Below are 17,899 nucleotides of genomic sequence, written 5' to 3'. Positions count from 1 at the left end.
TTTGTTCTGGTCAAAAGTGGCTGCGCGGCCACCCCATTTTGTAATGACCTTGAGGTTTAATTGACCAATAGTTAACTCGACGTGCTTCTTAAGACTTATTTACTATGTAAATAAGCCCCAATAGAGCTCAAAATCCTACAACTCTAAACAAAAGTAAGGAAAATAATAATAATAATAATAAACTTATTAGCCAATTCTAATAAAACCGTAATGTGTTAATTACACATAGCAAAATACTAGTTTTCCCATACAACCTTCAAAATCTAAAACTCAAAACCACTCTTCAAAATATCTCTATAGCAACATACGAAATGGAAAATAATGTCTCTAAATGTCATAACATCTTTATCACAAAATCAAAACTAAGTACGGGAATCTAAAGTCATTTGTAATTAATACCCTGAAAAATAAAATTTCTCTTAAAAATATAAATCATTTTGAAAATACACATGGTCTTGAGACAAGTATGTTTTATGAGAAAGTAATGTTCTCTAATTTGATTTTATTTTATTTTTTAAAGGAGGATCGACCCTCCCATCGCCAAATTGATCCTACCAAGCATGATTGATCACCATGCATAAAAAATCCATATTTGAGCGCCCAAAATGCTTAAAACTCGACCCTAAGTCATATTTAAGCTTTCTTAAACTTCTTACAACCTATTTGAACAAAAAACCTAACCCCCAAAGCTCAAGAACAAAGACAGAGCATGAGAGAAGCTGGAAATTCCTTGATGATTCTCAAGCCGTAGATGATCTCTTTCTACAGTATTCTCAAGGTAAAACCTTTAACCTCAATATTTCTTCCATATTTTATTTTTAAACCCATGATTCTTGAGTTTTTGTTTTGCTTCTCACGTAACCACATTGTTTAATTATTATGATTACGTTTTCATAATGAGATAAGTTGTTTTAAAAAAGATACATGTCTTAAACAATAATTTTTGTATGAAGTGAAATAAATATTCCATGTTTCCTATTGTTTTGTGATTTCAAAATAAAAGTTTTTGTTTTAAGTTATGTATTTATGGATTAACATATTCAAACAACGTCTTAAACCAACATAAACACGCACGTCAATTATTTTTTATGATTGGTTTAAGGTAATCAATGTAAACTTTTGATAATCTAATATCAAGAGTGTAACCTTGAGATCCTAAAATTGTTCTTAAACATTTCCCCATTTTCAAAAGGCAAACCATTCCCGAAAACATGAGCGTTGAATTCTACGTTGCATGGGTGGCCAAGGACAAATCATGTTATGTCTGATATAGGATGTTAAATCACCACTTTTCCTAAAAGCTTAACCTGATAGAAAGAGGTAAATTTAATTATTTAATCAATACTTAACATCCCCCCTCACGTGTGGGCTCAAACTCCCTTTTTAATAGATGATGTCCAACATGTGAAATATTTCATTTAAATGGAGGGTGATTTGACGGAGTCAAGGTTCAATCCCAGTACCTTTGGCTCTGATACCACTTGATATATGGGCATGATCCCGGTCCCATCGGCCAACATGGCTAGCCCCTTGGCAAACTTGGGTTTGTTATGAACCAAAAATTTGCCACGCCCTGTATATTCCATGTGACCTAATGGACCCTTCATGTCTAGAACCAAACCTATTGGAAGTGAGTTTAGGTGCTGTGATATAAGCATTCCGTTGGAAAACCTCGGGTGCAAATTTTTGAAGTAAATCTTAACCACTAGATCGAAATACCCAACTTCATCAATGGAGCTCGATGGAGTGTAAGCCTATATGCAATACTTGTCATCTATGTTCGCGCACACAAATATATGCTTCCTTACTGGCAAGCCCAAGACTTGATCATCGGACGACAATGTGAATCGAAAAAGCCTCACGTCATGGGATAATGTTTTTTCTCCACGTGCTTGGTGTTGATTTTTGCACCTGGAATGAGAGCGATGCTTCTCGTTAGTGGCGCAATTTCTTTGATCGAAGCGAGGTGGGATATTGTGTTCGACGCGCCATGTACGAGTCGAAAGAATAACCCATTTGTGATCAACTCGCCGATCCGATATTCCTTAAGCAATTTCTTGGCCTTGTCGGAGTGTATGACGTCGAACTCTTCGGTGCAGTTAGTGCCAACATTAATGATAATGATGTCGGTGCCACCTGGGTGATTGTTGAGGAACTGGGTGCAATCTTAGATGTGGCCGTAAATGATGATCCAAGCCGATTTGGCCGAGTTGTGCCTTTTCACCTCGAACATTGAGTACGTCTTTGAAGACTTGTTCATGAAAGGGGATGAGAAGCTCTTCTTTAGGGCATGGTTTGCGTCGGACGATGTCTTGAGGTGCCTTTGCTTGGCCATCCATCCGCCAGACTGGTTTCTTGGTAGCGTTATGTGCTCAAACATGATTCCAATCTCCCCCTTGTACGGCTTGCACACATTTGTCTTCACTTGAAACCAGCAGTTGTTCATCATTCCCATGACATTCCAAATGAACTTCTCGGGCTAGGTGTTGAGGGCATCATCCCAAGCTCGAACTACAAGCTCCTTGGTTGCAAGTAGGTCCATCACATCCACCTTCAATGACCACAAGCATCAGTACCAGTATTTGTTGTACTTGTTGAGCTTCTCCAGATGGTCCAACGGGCACACGAGCCACTTCTCTCCCCCATCCATGGTGACCTCAACACATGTCGCTTTCCTCCCACCTCCAAAATATGCATAGCCCGTCAAAGTGTATGGCCTCTACATTGTCCACAAGTTTATTGATGAGATCTCCTCGTGGCACGGTGTCAGTATCACAGAATTTATGATCAGGTCATTGATGATATACTCAGGCTTGTACCACCAAGCTTCGGCATTTGCTAGCTTCGCGTCAACATGCGATGGAAGTACTCTATTGTTGTTATAGTGGTAGTAATTATCAGATTCCTAGGTTGTCATTATGATCCTTTAGCCATTTCACCATTCGCTCCCCGATGAACCCCGGTATGATAATCCGCACTGGGAACCTATGATCCAAAACAATTTAAAACCTAGTTTTACTCATATATGCATGCATGTCTTTTAATTTTAAAAACTACGGGCATGATTTTCTCGGTATTCTTACATACGAGGATGTTTACATAAAAATTAATGCTTTAATAAGGATTAGGTGATATAATGTTGTAACTAATACAACTTATTCTCTATCAGCACTGATTACTCATTTGGTAATCAGTCAATGTAGTAAGGAAGATATATATAAGAAATATTGAAATAATGGAAACCAAGGCAGATGTGAGAAATATTGAAATGGGAGAATCCATTCTTGGTTAATGTTGTATGGTAAATTGGCAATGTAATACTTTAGGCCATCTTTGCTGTGTATTTTTCAAAGTGTTTTATGTTTTCAAAAACATAAAAGCATAATACATTTTAAAACACATTTCATACATTCTAATAAAAATATTTTGACAAAACAAATGCCTTTTGTAGTTGTATAAGCTAACTTATTATTTAAGAAATTAAGAAAATGATTGATCGTATGACTACCCTTAGTGGAGGAGATGAGTGGTCGTGTGACCACCTCTCTCTTAGTTAGAGGTGGTCGTACAATCACTTCAATAGGCAAGGCCACTTTTGTTTTGGTTAGAAGTGGCAGTGCGGCCACCCCAATTTGTAATGCCCTTGAGGTTTAATTAACAGGTAGTTAACTTGACATGCTTCTCATGGCTAATTTACTATGTAAATAAGCCCTAATAAAGCTCTAAATCCAACAACTCTAAGGAAGATAAAAAAAAACTTATTACATCACATGATAGCCAATTCTAATAAAGCCATAATGTGTTAATTATAAATAGCAAAATTTTCCCAAGTAAAATACACCCTTCAAAATCTAAAACCCAAAACAACTCTTCAAAATATCTCTAAAGCAACATATGGGAAAATAATGTCTCCAAATATCATAACATGTTTATGACAAAATCAAAACTAAGCACGAGAATCTAAAGTCATTTGTAATTAATATCCCGAAAAATAAAATCTCTCTTAAAAATATAAATCATTTTGAAAATACACATGAATTTCACTTTGAAAGTAGTGTTATGTAGTTTTCCTTCTTTCTTTTTTTTTTTTTTTTTTTTTTTTTTTTTTTTAAAAAAAGGAGGATCGATCCTCCCATCGTCAGGATTGATCCTACCAAGCACGATCGATCATCATGCGTGAAAAATCCGGTTTTGAGCTCCCAAAACCCTTAAAACTCGACCCTAAGCCATATTTAAGCTTTCTTAAACTTCTTACAACCTATTTGCACAAAAAAACCTAGCCCCAGAGCTGAAGAACGAAGATAGAGTGTGAGAGAAGCCCGAAATTCCTTGACGATTCTCAAGGCTTAGATGATCTCTTTCTTTAGTATTCTCAAGGTAATACCTTTAACCTCAATGTTTCTTCCATATTTCTTTTTTGAGAAAATCACACTTTACCTCCCCCCCCCCCCAAAAGTTTGGGGCCATTTTCAATTCAATCTCCAATGTTTTAATTTTTGCAATCCACCTCCCCGAACTTGCCAAATATTTGCAATTCAGCCATTTCGTCAGTCAAAGCGGCTTTGACTGACGGAACAATGATCACATGCGACGCACGTGATCACTTCTGGCCATTTTCTACCGAAAATGCCCCTCCATCCTTAAGTTCCAAAACGCACGCCTGACTTTACCTGACCCACGATTAACCCAACCCAACCCAACCCAACCTAAGCTAATGAACAAAGTAACCTAAGCTAATAAACAAAGTAACCTTCAGTTACTTTTTCCCCTTTGCACAACAAGAAGTCAAGGGCAGAAGAACAAAGAAGCATGGGAGAAAGCGACACTGGAGAACCCATTTCCGCGACAACCTCGCGTCAACCACTCGACAGAGACAAAGTAAACAATTTATTTCGACGAAGTAAGTGTTTTCCCTTCTGAAATCGTATATTAGCACCGTACAAAAAATTATATGGAAAAAACTAGGGTTTTTGGTAATTTGGGGGTTTTAGTGAGGGGAGCTTTATCTTCACTGCAAAGAGAAACGTTGGAGTCTACCTCAAGTTCTGGAGGATTGCTTGGTTGCATTGGAAGCGGAGCTTCATCTTCACTGCAGCGGCTTTGATACTGTGAGCAGCCAATGATTGTGAAAACAACTCAAACAGAGCAAAATTTCGGGAGGAGGTTTTTGGGTTGCGAAAATTATAAGGCAAGTTGTATGTTTATGATTAGTGTTGCAAAAATTTGGGCAAGTTCTTCAAACACATACTTTATTGTTTATGTTTCTAAATTTCGTTGTGGGCTCTATGTTTTAGGATGAGTAGAACAAATTGATTGTTTTAATTTTTGTTTAGGGTTCTAATTTTCATTATTGGTTATGTGTTTACTATGGCTATTGATAATTTCTTGTTTAGGGTTTTAATTTTCGTTGTTGGTTATGTATTTAGGATGAGTACTAATTATTTCTTGTTTTAATTCCAAACTCCCGTTCTGTTTTGTTTTAATTTCTATTTCAATTTTGCTCCAAAGCCTGCACATGTGGAGATTAGGTCACCCAAAGGGATCTCTCTGTTCAGCAAAGTCTATTTGGACTAATCTGTCGAAAACCAACCATTTTTCAGTTTTATGGTTTTCTCTTAGAATAATTAGCTAGGTAGCATATATATTGGTTAAAGAATATAATAATGCTTGTGCTGTTAATTTGTCTTCTAAATTCCATAATCAAAGCTATTGTTGTTGTTGCTGTAGGTCACCAATATTAACCTTCACCATACAACTAATTATAGAAAGAAAGCCTCACAATGGGGATTCAATTAATAGAACTATACTTAAATAAGTGAGGAGAGCACTACACTGTACCAAACTACTTCAAAACAAAAGATAGCCAAATGATCCAAAGGTCTCAAAAGAGAGACAACAAAGCCTAGTTGCAAGTTGCAAATTTAAGTGCCAAAAGGATTGGTTTCATGTTATAAACAATTAAAAAAGATACACAACCCAAACATAAATTTTGATACCTTAGACAGGGTCTAATTAATGAAGTAAACTCATTGGGTTAATAATTGGGAATGGCTTTTTTGCTTTTGTAATTTTCTGCAAAGTGCTTGTTTATGCAGTACTAGTGCTTTCCAAATGGTGTATGACTATATCATACAACTAGACAGCTCATTAGGAACTAATATTTTATGTGTTTAGATTGGAGATTAATATTTGTTTACTATTTTACAGATTAACCAAGATTGTAATTTCTTTGAATGGATTGATCCTGAGTTGTGTGCCAGTTGTAAAAGGGTTGGAAGTTGGATCTGGCGAAGGCAGAAAAAATTGTTGTCAGAAGTAAAACGGTGTAGAGACATGGTTGAAGTTGAAGTCAGTAAGGTGAAGGTGTAAATGAAGAAAGAAAATCTACATGTGAAGGTAGAAATGGATAAAGAAAATCTACGTGTGAAGGTAGAAATGGATAAAGAAATCTGTGTGTGAAGGTAGAAATGGATAAAAAAATTGCTCGATATCGTAAAGAAGTAGAGATTGGGAAGATCAAACTTCATGCAGTTAAGAAGAATTACTAAATAATGCTTGTTTGTTCGTGGATAATTTGTTTAAGTGGTATTCTTATTTTTTTGTTTGTATACACTCAAAGTGGTCCGTATGAATGCAAAGTTGGCCGTATGAAGTTGAACTGAGGTGTATGTACTTTTGGGATCACATTGTGGTTTTTTATGTGTATGTGTCATTTTGGGAGCACAATGTGTTCTGTTGTGCTTGTGTACTTTTGGGAGCACAATGTAGTCTTTTATACTTTTGTCATTTTGGGAGCACAATGGAAGAGAAGCAGTGGTGGAGTCGTGTAATTTTGAAAGCACATTATGGGTGTAATGTAGTTTTTAGCTTACCCCATGTAGCGTACTATATTGTGTATGTTATTTGTAATGAAGTTATTAGTTGCTATATGTATGACTATGAGCTTCCAAATGTCAATTATGGAGAAGTATGACATAATGCAACCAAATGAACGAGTATCTTTAACTATACCTTCGATATTATTGCATGATATATGATAATCATATCATGTGTTTGATATAATTAATCTGCACTTGTATAATGACTCACATTTTCCAACAAGTAACTAAACTTCAACTAATAATTAACAAATTCATCAAATAGTGACAATCTTCAAATAATAATTAAGTTTAATAGAGTAGAACAAATTAATGTCCTCAATCAATAAAACAGCTTCATTAACATACACATTCACAAATTCATACAAAATAATTTCATACACATTACCAACTTCCATAGACATTAACAAGTTGTCTATAGAAATTACATAATTGTCACAAAAAACATTATATATTTGTCACAAAAGAATTACAGACTTGTCACAAAAAACATTATATACTTGTCATAAAAATAATAATAATAAAAAAAAAAAAATAAGACTACAGCTCCAGCACATTACGGCTTCCACTCTGGATTGAGCCATTTTTTCTTAGCTTCCACAACTGCAATTCCCTTTTGTATTGTACTCACAATACGTTTTCCTTTCAGTTTCGCCACAGTTTCAGATTTTGCTTCAGCACCACTGGATGTAGCTACTACACCAGTAGATGCAGCTATACCACTTCTGCCTCCATGGCCTCTCACTGCACCACTTCTGTCTCCACTGCCTCTCACTGCACCACTGCTGCCTCCACCACCTGTCACTGTAACACCTCTGCCTGCAAATCCCCCCTAGTTTTAGGCCCTACTCTTCCACCACCAATAGTTTGCCCTCTAGTTGCACCACCTCTAGTTTTAGGACCTCTAGTTTTAGGGCCCTCTTCAGTGAGGTCAATGTCTACAGAAGCCCTGGTAAGGGTACTACGAAAAATACCTCTAACCCGATCAGATGTACGAGTCCTTGTTGCAGGACCTCCTGTGACAATTGTAGCAATTTTAATCTCTTCCGTGCCAGCCATATTTCCTCATGCTAGAGGTAAGATAATTCCTGGTGCAGGTCCAAGGGGGTGACTTCTCTGTCAAGAGCAAATCCAGATAGAGGTGTGTGCTCTCTTTCATCAACAAGACTGGGAATTACAGATCCATGTGGAGCACGTGTATGCTGAAGTTTCCCCTTACTCTTCTAAACCAAAAATAATAATAATAATAATAAAAATGAATGAATGATACAAACAATTAAAATAAATAAATATGTACATTATAAAAAAAAAATTTATTTAAGTACCTTCACTGCACTTGATGACTGTGGACCACCACTGCCACTCTTTTTATTTGTCTGAGCTTTCTGTTAACAAAAAATGAACCAATTGTCAGTCAATTGTAACAATGCACTTTATGGTTTTGTACCTAAACCATAAATACCTACAACACTAGTATTAGGACCTCTAAAGTATTGGCACACAAGTACCCATAAATTCATACCTTGTACACAACTCGTACCTTACTTTTACCCGGAGTTTGAGTGTTGGAACCAACACTTTGTGACTGAAAAAAAAAAAAAGGAACCAACATAAAAAATAAGCGTCATACGAAGTCCAAAAGCAGCCAGTTATAACTATTTGGAACATTAAGGACAAATGAATAGAGTACATTGATACTTACAGTTCTTGCAGGTGGGGTATTAAGCTGACTTGCTGAACTCCTATTCAATGGACAACTCCTCTTATTATGACCTAAGCCAGTACACTTCCCACATCTCATTCTTGCACCAAATTCCTCATTCGGTGTGAATTTTTGGGGTCCTTACTCTCATCAGGAGCCCTCTTTCTTACCTTCTTTGGTCTCCAAGGGGCCACTCTATATTTAGGTGATTCCAATTTATCATGGTTGGTTTTTATCCATTGCTCCTCACAAGGAATTGGGTAAATAATTGGTGTGTATGCCTTTTTGTACCTCTCTATTGTGTAGTAGTCATCAACATAGTCTCCGGGATTCCCACAATCATAGAGTATAGCAGAACAGGCATGGAGACAGGGGATTCCAGTGAGTTCCCACTGCCTGCAATCACATATTCTTCTACGTAGGTCCACCACATATTGTTTGTTGTTGGGAGCAGTAACCTCAAACATTTCATCACCAACGTAGGTTGTAATGCAGTTCATTGCTTCTAGACCAATTGCCTCCATCTTTTGCACAATTCTAGGGCACAACCTACCAGTCAACTTCTCAATCCCTTCTCTCTTAGCCTAATACCTCCTCATTAACTTTTTTCTTATCATCTCCAACAATGTTAAAATAGGTTTGTCACGTGCCTTGAGGATGTATGAGTTGAAACACTCACATATATTGTTCACCAACAACTCAAACGAAGCCCGAGACCACCCACTAGGGTTAATCTTACTCAAGTATTTGTAGGCATCCTTACTGAGTGTCTTCAATTCTTCCATATGAGTAGTAAACTCATGTTTAGTGTATGCAGACGCTGCAGCCCATAACTTCTCCTTCAAGGCCAATCCTTTATGCCCCTCTAAGTCCCTGAAGTTGACATATAGACGCCTAACACAAATTTTATGATCTGACAATGGAAGCACAACCTCCAAAACTAGCATGAGACCCTGCAGAAGAAAGACAATTAATATGTTATAAATAAATACTATTGAAGTGTTATGTAAAATTATTGTTCAAAATTAAATGTAACATAACTTACTTTTTGTTTGTTTGAAATGAATGTTGGTCTAGAGCCCTGCTCATATAGTCCAAGATTAGACACAAAGGTTTCCAAAAACCATATCCAGGACTCTTTTGTCTCAGCTTCAATAATAGCAAAGGCAATTGGGTACATATTGTTATTCTCATCCCTTCCAACTGCAGCTAAGAGTTGACCCTTGAATGGCCCTTTCAGGAAGCATCCATCCACCCCTATAACAGGCCTACAACCCTCCAAAAACCCCTTCTTCATTGCAGCTAGAGAAATATATAGTCTTCCAAATTTTGGAAGTACACTAGGGATTGGTCTGTCCGCCTTCATCATTACACAGCTTCCCTTATTAGTCCTTCTCAATATCTCACAATAATTCCATAGATGATTGTATTGATCTTCAAGCTTACCATATATTTTTTTTACATGCGTTTTTCCTAGCCTTATACATCATACTTGGAGTTACATCCACTTTCCATTTGTCCTTCACTTCATGTTGTATGACATTCAAAGGCATGTTGAGCTGAATTCTGAACTTCTCGATCAATTTGTTGGCTATCTTAGTTGAGTTCACAATTGAGTTCTTGTATTGCCTACCACACACATGTTTCGGGTGCATAGATCTTATCTGAAATGTTTGTTCACCAGGAATCTGCTTTGCATACACTCGATACCGACACTTGTTATTCTTGTACACCACGATACACTTTCGTCTTTCATTCCTTTTCAACCTAATTTCCTTGCCCCTCATGAGATTGTACTCTTTAATAGTTTCTTTAAACGTTTGTATGTCTGGGAAAGTCATTTTGAGGTGCAACACTAGGTTAACTAGGTCAACTCTGTGAAATTCAAGTGAGTTGGCAGATGATAATTCACTTTCCTCATCAGTAATAGGTGGTGACTCGAGTATGTCACTTCTAGCCACTTCTGAGTTAGAGTCATCATCATTTACTTCTTCAAATGTTCCTTTATTCTTAGGTCCACTTTCGGACCTAACAAAATCACCACTTGGATGGGTCTCATCTTGATTCCCATCTTCTTCATCACATTCTTCCTCATCATCTTCTTCTACATCACCTTGTTGTTCATCAGCACCTTCAGTCTCATTATCACCATCAACATCACCAGTTCTTCCAGCAAAACTAGTTCCAGCACCACTAGTTCCAGCTCCACCAGTTCTAGCTCTACCATCGCCCACATCAAGGTCTACATCAAATAAATCTTCATCATCACTAACCTTGTCTTTCCACCAAGGGTCATTGTAATCAGCCCTCATCCTCTCCTCTTCATCATCCTCTTCATATTCCTCTTCATCACCGTGACCACCCCCAAAACACACAACATATAAATGTACAATAAAATGCCCTTTATGGCAGCCAACCATATACAGGACATCGTCATCCGAGGTTATTAAATGCAAACCACCCATTAAATTGTTCTCAGGTTTTCTAAAGTACATTAAATCTCCTGTCTTGTACCCATAATTTTTATAAATATCTTCCATTTCAGAAAAAGACAACTGGTCAGGATCATAACTATCATTATGAACAGTCACTTCTCCACCCACATACTCACAACCAGAACTCCTGTCGAACCTACCCCCATAACAAACCTCAAACACTAAATTCGACGACATCCTACAAAGTGAATGAATAAAATATATGATGAGCGTCTTTACATATATAGAAAGATAATTATATAAATGATGTGCGGCTTTACTTCCAAGTATTCTTTTTACTTCATACGGTTCACATAAGTCAGAACAACACAAAGGAGTAAGACAGCACAACACAAAGGATAATTTTGTCAATTTTCTTGATTCATATTGGCCAGCTTTTAGAGTTTTCTAAGATTGAAAGCATTTACAACTAAAGATATTATATATTTGAGAGTTCAGGTACAGCATTTTGTTAGAAGATTGGTAGAAGTGGGCAACATTTTAATTTTTTAATACATATTTTACAAATGGGAAATGTGAAAGTCTTATTTCAATTGTTAAATAGATACTGAGTTTTATAAAATAGACATGGACATGACTTTAAATGATGAGTTTCACAATTATCGTAAGGAAATAAGATGATGAACCATTGGAGGGCTTTTTTTTTTTCCCTTTCATTAAAGAAAAATAAGGGTTAACATTACATCCCTTTTTAATTTTTGGGCCCTAAAAGAAGATTATACATCTCTTTTATTGTCAGGTTGGCACACATTGACCTATAATTACTCGCATATTAACAACTTTGTTTCATCTTTATCATTTGTGGATAGTCTACTAGATTTGGGGACCACTTTTGTTCACACGACATTAGCTTTTACACTCTGGGGACCACTTTTCTTCCCACGGAAACAAACAACTTCACCAAAGCAAAGCTCGCAATAAAGCCAACAAATGCAAATACAATACAATACGACAAACAAAACAATAAATTAACATCACGTACTAAAGGATAACCAAATAAAAACACCCCTCACTAAAACCCCCAAATTACTGAAAACCCTAGTTTTTTCCATCTAATCTTTTGTACGGTGCAAATATACAATTTCAAAAGAGAAAACCCTTACCTCGTCGAAATAAATTGTCTGCTTAGTCTATGTCGAGTGGTTGTTGCAAGGTTGTCGCGGAAATGGGTTCTCCAATGTCGCTTTCTCCCGTGTTTCTTTGTTCTTCTGCCCTTGACTTCTTGTTGTGCAAAGGGAAAAAAGTAACTGGAGGTTACTTTGTTCATTATCTTAGGTTACTTTGTTCATTAGCTTAGGTTGGGTTAATCGTGGGTTAGGTGAAGTCAGGCGTGCATTTTAGAACTTAAAGATGGAGGGGCATTTTAGGTAGAAAATGGTCAGAAGTGATCACGTGTGTCACACGTGATCACTGTTCCATCAGTCAAAGCGGCTTTGACTGACAGAATGGCCTGGCAAGTTTGGAGGGGTGAATTGCAAAAATTAAAACATTGGAAATCGAATTAAAAATGACCCCAAACTTTTTTTTTGGGGGGGAGGGTAAAGTGTAATTTTTCCTTCTTTTTTAAACCTATGATTCTTGAGTCTTTGTTTTGCTTTTGACGTAACCACATTGTTTAATTATTGTGACTACGTTTTCATAACGAGATAAGTTGTTTTAAAAAAAATACGTGTCTTAAACAATAATTTTTGAACAAAGTGAAATTCATATTCCATGTTTCCTATTGTTTTATGATCTCAAAATAAAGGTTTTTGTTTTAAGTTATGTATTTATGGATTAACAGATTCAAACTACTTCTTAAACCAACATAAACTCACACGTCAATTATTTTTTATGATTGGTTTAAGGAAATCAATGTAAAATTTTGATAATCTCATATCAAGAGCGTAACCTTGAGATCCTAAAATTGTTTTTAAACATTTTCCCATTTTCAAAAGGCAAACCATTCCCGAAAACGCGAGCGTTAAAATCTACATTGCATGGATGGCCGAGGATGAATCATGTCCTGTTTGATATAGGATGTTAAATCACCACTTTTCCTAAACGCTTAAGGTGATAAGAATAGATAAAGTTAATTATTAAATCAATACTTAACACTCCCCCTCACGTGTGGGCTCAAACTCCATTTTTAATAGGTAATGCTCAACACTTGAAATATTTAATTTAAATGGAAAGTGATTTGACGGAATCAAGGTTCAATTACAGGACCTTTGGCTCTAATACCACTTGATATATGGGCATGATCCCGGTCCCACTGGTCAGCATGGCTAGCCTTTTAGCAAACTTGGGTTTGCCATGAACCAAAAAGTTGGCATGCCCTGTATATTCCACGTGACCTAATGGACCCTTCACGTCTAGAACTAAACCTATTGGAAGTGAGTCTAGGTGCTGTGACATAAGCCCTCCATTGGGAAACATTAGGTGAAATTTTTTTGAAGTAAATCTTAACCACTAAATCAAAATACCGAGCTTCATCAACGGAGCTTGATGGAGTGTAAGCCTGCATGCACAACTTGTCATCTATGGCTGCGCCCAAAAATATATGCTCACCTACTGGCAAGCCCAAGACTTGATCATCGGACGGAAATGCGAATCGGAAAAGCCGCACGTCATGTGATATATTTTTTTCCTTCACGAGCTTGGTCTTGATTTTCACACTTGGGATGAGAGTGACGCTCCTCGTTAGTGGTGCGATTTATTTGATCAAAGCGAGGTGGGATATTGTGTTTGACGCGCCATGCACTAAGCTGTTGGGCGAGTCAGAAGAATAACCTGTCATGATCAATTCGCTGATCCAATATTCCTTTAGCATTTTCTTGGCCTTGTCGAAGTGTATGGCATCGAACTCTTCAGTGCAGTCAGTGCCGACGTTAATGAGAATGTTGTCGGCGCCACCTCGGTGATTGTTGAGGAACCGGGTGCAATCATAGATGTGGTTATGGACGATGATCCAAGCCGATTTGGCCAAGTTGTGCCTTTTCACCTCGGACATTGATTATGTCTTTGAAGAAGTGTTCACGAAAGGGGATGAGACGCTCTTCTTGAGGGCATGGTATGCGTCAGACGATATCTCTAGGTGCTTTTGCTTGGCCATCCATCCACCGGACTGGTTTTCCAATAGCGATGGGTGCTCAAACACGATTCCAATATCCCCTTGTATGGCTTGCAAAATTTTCACCCGGAACCATCAGTTGTTCATCATTCCCATGACATTCCAAATGAGCTTCTCGGGCTGGGTGTTGAGGGCCTCATCCCAAGCTCGAACAACAATCTCCTTGGTTGCAAGCAGATCTAGTACCTCCACCTCTAGTGACTAGAAGCACTAGCACCAGTATTTGCCATACTTGTTAGGTTTCTCTGGATGGTCCAACGCGCTGACGCACCACTTCTCTCCACCATCCATGGTGACCTCAACACGTGTCACTTTCCTCCCACCTCCAGAATATGCATAGCCCATCAAAGTGTATGGCCTCTATGTTGGCCACTTTTCCAGCGAGAATTTTTTTTTTAGAAAGTAAAAGAATATAGCCAAAAGAGGCATGTTTGGCCTAAGTGGCGAAAGAGGCTAAAAGTTGCCCATATTGTTTTGGCCCCTTGATTGGCCTAGTTTATTTTTCTTGGCCCTTTGTTGGCCCATTATTTGGTTTTTTGGCCTTTATGGTATTGTTTGAAAACCCAGGCCCGACCTTTGTGGTATGATACAAACCTAGGCCCATTTTAGCCCACAATTGGCTCCCATTTCAAGCCCATAGTTGGCTCATTTCGGCCAAAAGTTGTTGATGTTCAAATCTCGGCCATAGTAGCCAAAGTTCATGTTCAAGAGCCATCGATGTTTCAAGAGCCGTCGATATTTCAAAATCCGATGCCATCAACTCTAGTCAGTTCCCTCGGCCACCCCCAACTGCAACAAGATTCCTGCCTTCGTCGTCGATCAAGGAACAAACTCAAGATTTTACAAGTTTCCACCTTGAGTTTGAGGGGGAATGTTAGAGAATATATCAGCTTGTCCCACATTGCTCAAGTGTGGAGAAGTTTTAGTCATTAGCTTATACAAATAAGCCTTTATGTTTGTCCCAAATTGCTAAGGAACGAAATGTAAGACAAACATATATATAAGCTAATGACAAACATACAGTTGAGGGCAGAAGAGATACGATACCACACCTATGGCAACCCCCACCCACAGGTGTTTACAAGGCTAACTAGGATGTGGCTATCAACACCAGGCTCCAACGAATGGGCGTCGGTGTGGTAGTTCTGGATTATCAAGGGCAGGTTTGTGCAGCCCAAAGCAAAACGATAGATGTCACCCACGACCCTACTACAGCGGAAGCCATCGCGGCACTTCATGCTATAGAACTATGTCTGACCTTGGACAGCCTGCAGTTGTGTTGGTGGGAGACTCAATGGTGATTGTTAAGGCTATTGTCAACGTTGATTCGAACTGGCCGCGATATGGGCATATTGTGGATGACATAAAAAAGGTGCTTCGAACTCTAAGAAGCTAGACAATTCAACATACCCATAGAGAGGCAAACTCAGCAGCGCATGGACTAGCAAAAGAAGCTACCAAACATGCCTTAGATAGCATTTGGGTAGAAGAAGTCCTAGGTAGCATTTTCGCAATGATTTTTTTAGAGCTCAGTGCTCTATTATTGTAGAGCTACAACTCTATCATTTTGACAAATTCTTATGAATGAAGATTGCTTCTTTTGTTAAAAAAAGAGAAATGAATGAAACTCATTCCTCATGTTCTTTTAATAAATAGATAGCCCTCTTATGTATTCAAATGATTCAATAAAAGCAAGATGTAGCTTATAAGGCTTTGTGTGTAGATGTAGGCAAAATGCTGAAACACCTTAATCTTGTTGTCTCTTTATTATTTCTTATATTATGTATTTCTACAACCTTGACTTTATCAATTCACCATACATTTAAATTAAATATTTCACGTGTTGAGCATCATCTATTAAAATAGAGTTTGAATCCACGCATGAGGGGAAGTGTTCGAGTAATGATTAAGTGATTAAATTTATCTCTTCCTATCAGCTTAAGCTTTTGGGACAAGTGGTGATTTAATATGGTATCAGAGTCAAAGGTCATGCGATCGAACCTTGAATCCATCAAATCACTCCAATTTAAATTAAATATTTCATGTGTTGGGCTTCACCTATTAAAAGTAGTGAAACCAAATATTTTCATATTCAATAAGTAATGTCAATATCTTCAACCCAGCTCTTTTGTCTTTCTTGCAAGAACAATAAATGAATTTATGGACAAAAAAAAAATGAAAAAATGAAAAAGAGAAAGAGGACTCTTTTAAAAAATGAAAGAGAAATAAATAGTCCCCCATATAAACCATATTTAATAATTTCAAAAATAGTTTCAATTATTTTTCTTTGCCCTAGTACCAATTAATAAATTTAACTAGTCCTCCATTTTTTTCACAAGGCAAAAAGTATTTTTATTTTTTGGATAATTAAAACATTTATTTATTAATGCTAAAAAATTTGGTCCAACACAAGTGGAATCTAAACCTTAAGACTATTTTCACTTTGCTATGTACGTTAGGGTCCCATATGCTACAAACATTTTATCCACTTTGGTTAATTTAACAATAATTTTAAAAATTATATCAATTTTAAAAGATAAAAGATAAAAAAATAAATAAAAAATAAAATAAAATAAAATTCACCGACATATGCAATGCACGAGAGATGTAGCTATAGTGGGTCATTGCCCCTGTCAGAGGGTCACCGTCAGCACCATTGTCATTATGTAAAGAAAATGGTGGTCTCCAACACTATATTTCAAAAGACAACTACCAAATCAAAGGGCATTGTCTTCTGTGGGGACAATATCTGCAGCCTTGATTGGATTATAATAAATGAGCGAGGCAATTATAATACAACCATTCTGCATAATTGCCTCATTCAGACTTAGCCAATCAAGCATGTTATACAGAAAGAGAGAGAGATCAAAGTCCTTTTCATTAATTTCTCTAGGGTTGAAAACTAACACAATCAAACCTCTTCTTATAGAGAGATCAAAGTCCTTTTTCATTCCTCTGGGGTTGAAAGTCAGAAATGTTACGGTTTTTCATAATATTATGTTCTCTTGATTCTATGTAGATAAAAAAATTTACCTCACTCGTCTTATATATATATTGTTTATAAAATAATATTCACGTAAGATTACAGAACAATAAGAGGAACCATAACATTCCTCGTTGAGAATTTAGTGCCTCAAAATCACTAATTATAGCATCATTAATTCAATAATCGTCAAATTCATTAACTTTAATACAATTGGCTATTTTTTCTTGGTTAAAATACATGATAGAGATAAAGCTCTCAGCCCTTTTTCTTTCTTTGATCAGGACCCAGATTTGAGACCAAGGTACAACACATAATAAAGGAATTGTACATGCACCTTGGATATTCAGTTTATATTTCTTTATTTTTTGAATTGTGGCGACCACACATAAGGAGGTACCAACCATCTATTCACCCTTTGAAGGGGCGGTCGGCCAACCCATGGATATGGTTGAGGTGAAACAACCACCATTCAAATGGTGAAGGGATGGTCGAATCACCCCAATCATTCTCATGGGAGTGGTGACAACTCCTTGAGGATTGAGGGGGTGGTCGGCCAACCCCGATCATATTCTTGGGGTGGCCGATTCACTTTAATGACACTCCTATGGTGACCAACCACCCTCTAAAATGGTCGTCCAGTTATTAACTTTTTTTTGTTTTACTATTTTATTACTTGGTTAAATCCAGCCGCTCATCTTGAATGAATGGTCTGAATCTTGTATTTAC

General features: G+C 37.2%; 2 pseudogenes; both read right to left on the bottom strand.

Moving 5' to 3' along the window:
* Window positions 1-551: 551 nt before the first annotated feature.
* Window positions 552-2,996, bottom strand: LOC132187839 (nitrate reductase [NAD(P)H] pseudogene; annotated as a pseudogene).
* Window positions 2,997-13,274: 10,278 nt separating this feature from the next.
* Window positions 13,275-15,425, bottom strand: LOC132187838 (nitrate reductase [NAD(P)H] pseudogene; annotated as a pseudogene).
* Window positions 15,426-17,899: the final 2,474 nt, after the last annotated feature.

Source organism: Corylus avellana, chromosome 6 (genome assembly GCF_965113065.1).
Source record: "Corylus avellana chromosome 6, dhCorAvel1.hap1.2, whole genome shotgun sequence".
NCBI lineage: Eukaryota > Viridiplantae > Streptophyta > Magnoliopsida > Fagales > Betulaceae > Corylus > Corylus avellana.
This window is presented reverse-complemented; position numbering and strand designations above follow the sequence as displayed.